Here is a 5,476-nt window from a genome sequence, read left to right on the forward strand (position 1 = left end):
AAAATGCCTTCCTTTGAATGGTGTTGCAGACTTACTGACATAACAGTAAGGAATTCATAACAGTAAGTGAAATTCTAAGTAAATCTGTTTCAGTAGATACTGAATTTTCTGTGCAGCATTGTGAGGCATACTCGTGTACTCGTGTAGGTGGAATGAAAACCCACATAAATACAGAGACTAAGAGAAACTTCTTTTTTCCTCGAACTGCACACTTATACCATATTGTCTTGTTTTACAGTTTTTAACCACTTGTATACTAGTCACTAACACCATCTGGCAATCGAAAGTTTGAAAAAGCTATTGACCCTAATCTCTAGTTCTATAGGATATCACAATAAGGCTTCTGCACAGGAGCGGATGTGATTAGTGAGAAGAAGACGCACTGACAAAAATGACCAGGGTTCAAAGGGTTAATAAATTGGGCAGAAACGCTATTACCTGCGTGTTAAACATTTAAAGCACATAAATTACATAATTTTTTTAATGTATATTTCAATACATCAGAGTCTTGGCTTTCGAATGAGCCTATATTCAATACACAAAGAATAATAGAACTATGAAAAACGGGGTGTCAAAAGTACGTCCTGCAAAAAAAAACACTTGGTTCAGGTACTCAAAATGTGGCGTCACAATTCTCATTTAGCCTTGAGTAGTCAATCCCTTTTGCTGCCATTGAGAAATCCCATAAACACCAACCAATGTCTGTCTCACCATGGCAAACAATAACTCATTCGAAAGCCAAGACTCTGATGTATTGAAATATACAATAAAAATATTATGTAATTTAGGTGCTTTAAGAGGAGTTGATGTTGCTTAGAATGAAGATGTTAGAATACCGCAAAACCTCAGTATGTAGGATGTGAAAATATCAGATAAAATCTGCATGTAGGGATATGAAGGTATCTGATAAAATCTGTAATCTGATGCAATATTTTTCCTACATCCAACCGTTTCTTCGGACAAACAGACACGGCAATTATTATAGTGCAGTTTCCTGTAGAAATGCTTTGCTATAACTAATTGCTCTAGTGATCTAAGAATCAGTTGATACTCTTGCCAGATGCTAGTTAAAGGCTAATTCTGTCGTAGCAAGTAGCTCAGATGTGGCAGGGCTAAAGCAAAGCATGCATTAATAGGTTTCAAACAGATGACTTTAGAGAATAGATAATTGTTTCTATTGACAATTCTATAATTTCCTGTTTGTGCTCAAGTTAGGATAGAGTCACCCATGGGTGGAAGTGGAGACCATCAGACTCATACAAGTGTCAACTAAAATATTCGCATATCTCTGGTTGTTTTTAGTATAAAACTGCTAAAATACGTATTTCGGTTAAATGAGATAGCTCTTGGCTGCCTTGACATTTTGCGCAAGTGCCAGGATGCTCATCATTAAAACAATGCTCAATAAAACCATTTAGTTTTTGGAAAGAGGGGTTTTCAGACTGCATTATGTTATGAAAGGTCTTGACCCTCTGATTTTTCCTACGATTCTGTAATAAATCAAGTCTCTACAACTTCTTCTCTTGGGTAACACCCTCCCTCCCCTTCAGACCGCTAACAAAATGAGCAGTCTTGTTTTGTATCATCTCAAGTAATTGAATAAGAGATTTCAGGCTGGGGTCCCACACATCTTGTGCAAATTCCACTTTAGACCGACAAAGAGTTTTATATGCCAGCAGCTTTATTTTAGGTGATGCTGTCGAAAGATTATGTTTTAGCATGCCCATAACCTGCATCGCTTCTGAGTGTTTTTATAGATGTGCTCACTCCAGTTAAAATTACTAGTTATGAAAACTCCTAAATACTTGATACTATTAACACGATATAAAACCACATTGTTTAGTTTATATTGTACAACCACATTGTTTAGTTTATATTGTACAACCACATTGTTTAGTTTATATTGTACAACCACATTGTTTAGTTTATATTGTACAACCACATTGTTTAGTTTATATTGTACAACCACATTGTTTAGTTTATATTGTACAACCACATTGTTTAGTTTATATTGTACAACCACATTGTTTAGTTTATATTGTACAACCACATTGTTTAGTTTATATTGTACAACCACATTGTTTAGTTTATATTGTACAACCACATTGTTTAGTTTATATTGTACAACCACATTGTTTAGTTTATATTGTACAACCACATTGTTTAGTTTATATTGTACAACCACAATGTTTAGTTTATATTGTACAACCACATTGTTTAGTTTATATTGTACAACCACAATGTTTAGTTTATATTGTACAACCACATTGTTTAGTTTATATTGTACAACCACATTGTTTAGTTTATATTGTACAACCACATTGTTTAGTTTATATTGTACAACCACATTGTTTAGTTTATATTGTACAACCACATTGTTTAGTTTATATTGTACAACCACATTGTTTAGTTTATATTGTACAACCACATTGTTTAGTTTATATTGTACAACCACAATGTTTAGTTTATATTGTACAACCACATTGTTTAGTTTATATTGTACAACCACATTGTTTAGTTTATACTGTACAACCACATTGTTTAGTTTATATTGTACAACCACATTGTTTAGTTTATATTGTACAACCACAATGTTTAGTTTATATTGTACAACCACATTGTTTAGTTTATATTGTACAGCCACATTGTTTAGTTTATACTGTACAACCACATTGTTTAGTTTATACTGTACAACCACATTGTTTAGTTTATACTGTACAACCACATTGTTTAGTTTATATTGTACAACCACATTGTTTAGTTTATACTGTACAACCACAATGTTTAGTTTATATTGTACACTACAAAAATCAACAATCTTTGAAGTTCTAAAAACTATAACAGTACTCTTAGATGTATTAAAAAATATTTCCCATTTTTCAGTCCACTTTTCTAAGATTTCAAATCTTCCTGAAAGACTTCAACAGACGCCGCACCGGTAGCTGGATGATGCAACAATGCATCATCGGCATATAGGCGAATGGTTGAAGTCAGGGAATGACTAATGTCATTAATATATATAGTAAAAAGAGCGCAGGGCCAAGGAACAACCCTTGAGGAACGCCCGAGGTTACTGCCTTAACTTGTGGAAAATAACAGTTTAAAACCACCCTTTGTGTTCTATCTGTCAAAAATCTAAAATCCATAAAAGAATGTCATTCGTAAAACCATGACCGAAAAGTTTATCCATCAAAAGTGCATGGAAAACTTTATCGAACGCTTTTGAAAAATCTAAAATGACTGCCTGCACAAACCCTAATTGTCAACTTCCTTTAAAATAGACTGTGTGCTAGTTAATAGTTGAGTGGTGCGTGACAGTTTCTGTCTAAAACCGGGCTGTTGAGGTATGAGTATGTCATTCAACTTTCAACTAATATGACGTGTCCAAGAAAATTTAAGCAACTACAAGTTAAAGACACAGGTCGATATTTACCGGCTGTTCGCTTACTACCAGCTTTAAATATTGGAACTACATTAGCTTGTTTCCTTTGTGAAGGAACTCTACCCATATCTAGAGAATACAAAAATACTAGCGTTAAAACCGATGAAATTTCATCAATAGCCAGACTAAAATCTGTTTTTTTGGAGCCCATCCGGCCCAGGTGCTTTCCCAAGTTAATTTCTTGACTTCATTCTTGGTTATTTTGATTTTAGATTTATCAAACAAGGGATAAGAAATACAGTTTTGTCTTAGACCAAAAACCCTACAGAAATAGTTATTCAACTCATTTGCCATGTTCTCGGACTCCTCCAAAATTTTCCTGTCATGTTCACTACTAGTCAACAACTTTATACTGCAACAACGATAAACTTTATACTGCTGTTTTTGCCTGTCTTGACCTTTAAAAATCAATAAAAACATTTGCTTCTCTCTCAGACTTAGGAGTAAAAATATGTTTAGTTAGATAGTAATTGTGTACTTTCCCAAGTTCTTTTTTGGTATTTTTTCTGAATATTTTGTATTTTTAGAGATCTAATTCATTTTCAGACCTTCTGTATATGTTATACAATTTTCTTTGCTTATTTACAAGTTGCCTTGCAATTTTATTAAACCAAAAGGGCTCACCGTTTGGTCCCTGCTTAATTGTCGAGGTTGGGACATGCTTTTCAATGACTAACGCCATGTTCTGTGAGAAAGCATTCCACACACTATTAATGTCCTCTCTACTATCGATCACGTCCCTGATCTGACTCTCTGTTTTTCCCAAGATCATTGTTATTTCTTCTTTTTAAGCCCGATTATATATCTTAACAAGTTGAGGAGGCCTAGTGTTAGTTCTACAATCAAGTCTAAGTTCCAGCTCAATCATGGAGTGATCACTTAAACCCGGACTAATAACCACAGAGGACAAATCATTATTTACAAAATTAACAAAAATCAAATCTAGTGTGTTACCCTTAATGTGAGTTGTGTGAGATACCAACTGATGAAATCCAAATTCATTAAAAAATTCAAGAAGTTTTGATGCAGATGTTTGTTTTTGCAAGAGACTTTCACCAAACCTCCCGATTTTCACTCAATATCCAGCATGTTAAAGTCAACGGTGACACACAGGGCCGTATTGTTCTATGAGGTAGCCTCTGCTGTGCAAAGGCAAAATTTCAGCACCCAGAACAGCCAAAACGGTGCTTTTCTTGTTGGTTAGTGGCTTTAGTAAGTAAAACTTTTTTCTTACAAAGAAAAAGTATTTTGAGGAGATCTCCATGGCGACAACCATACTTGACCTTTTATCAACCTTGACACAATGATGTCTTTTCGTATGATTGCAAAACCCTGTGATTCTTACATCATGCTGACCATCAAGGGATCAATGATGCCTCATTTTCATTGTCTAATGATCTTCAGGCAGCATGGCAGCCAACAAAAGAATAAAATTAACAATTCAAGACATTTTTTTCTGCAAAGTAAGTAAATATGAGATATTTATCTGACAATAGTGCGATTGAGATGAGACTATGACATCACACTTCACTGCAGACAACACGACCGGTCAAGATTGAATAAAAATATTTTCATTTTATTGATTTTTATTTTCTAATAAAATAAATGAATTAAATAATAGATAAATATCATCATATATCTTTTAATTTTGAATGATTTATTCTGCGTCAAGCAAATTCGAAGAGATAATAATTTGAATATTATAATAAAAATAAAGCAATAGATTATTTGATTTGTTTTATAATGTATGATTAAAATATTCATATATTTTTATATTAATTAATTATAATTATGAATTATTCTGTTTTTTACCAGTCAGAGTAAGTGAGAATCAGTCTAAGTATTGTTTGGTTTGGTCTCTCACACTCACTAGTCTAGTTTCATGAACATGAAGCTAGTGGAGTATTGTGTAAATTTATTAAGTTGATTGTGATTAATCCATGATTAAATATAACATGATTAGATAGTAAATTAGTCTAGTATTCACTCAACTAACTAATTCAGCTGAGTTACTATCTCACTATTTCTTTTACT

The sequence above is a fragment of the Watersipora subatra genome, chromosome 4 (genome assembly GCF_963576615.1).
Source record: "Watersipora subatra chromosome 4, tzWatSuba1.1, whole genome shotgun sequence".
Lineage (NCBI taxonomy): Eukaryota > Metazoa > Bryozoa > Gymnolaemata > Cheilostomatida > Watersiporidae > Watersipora > Watersipora subatra.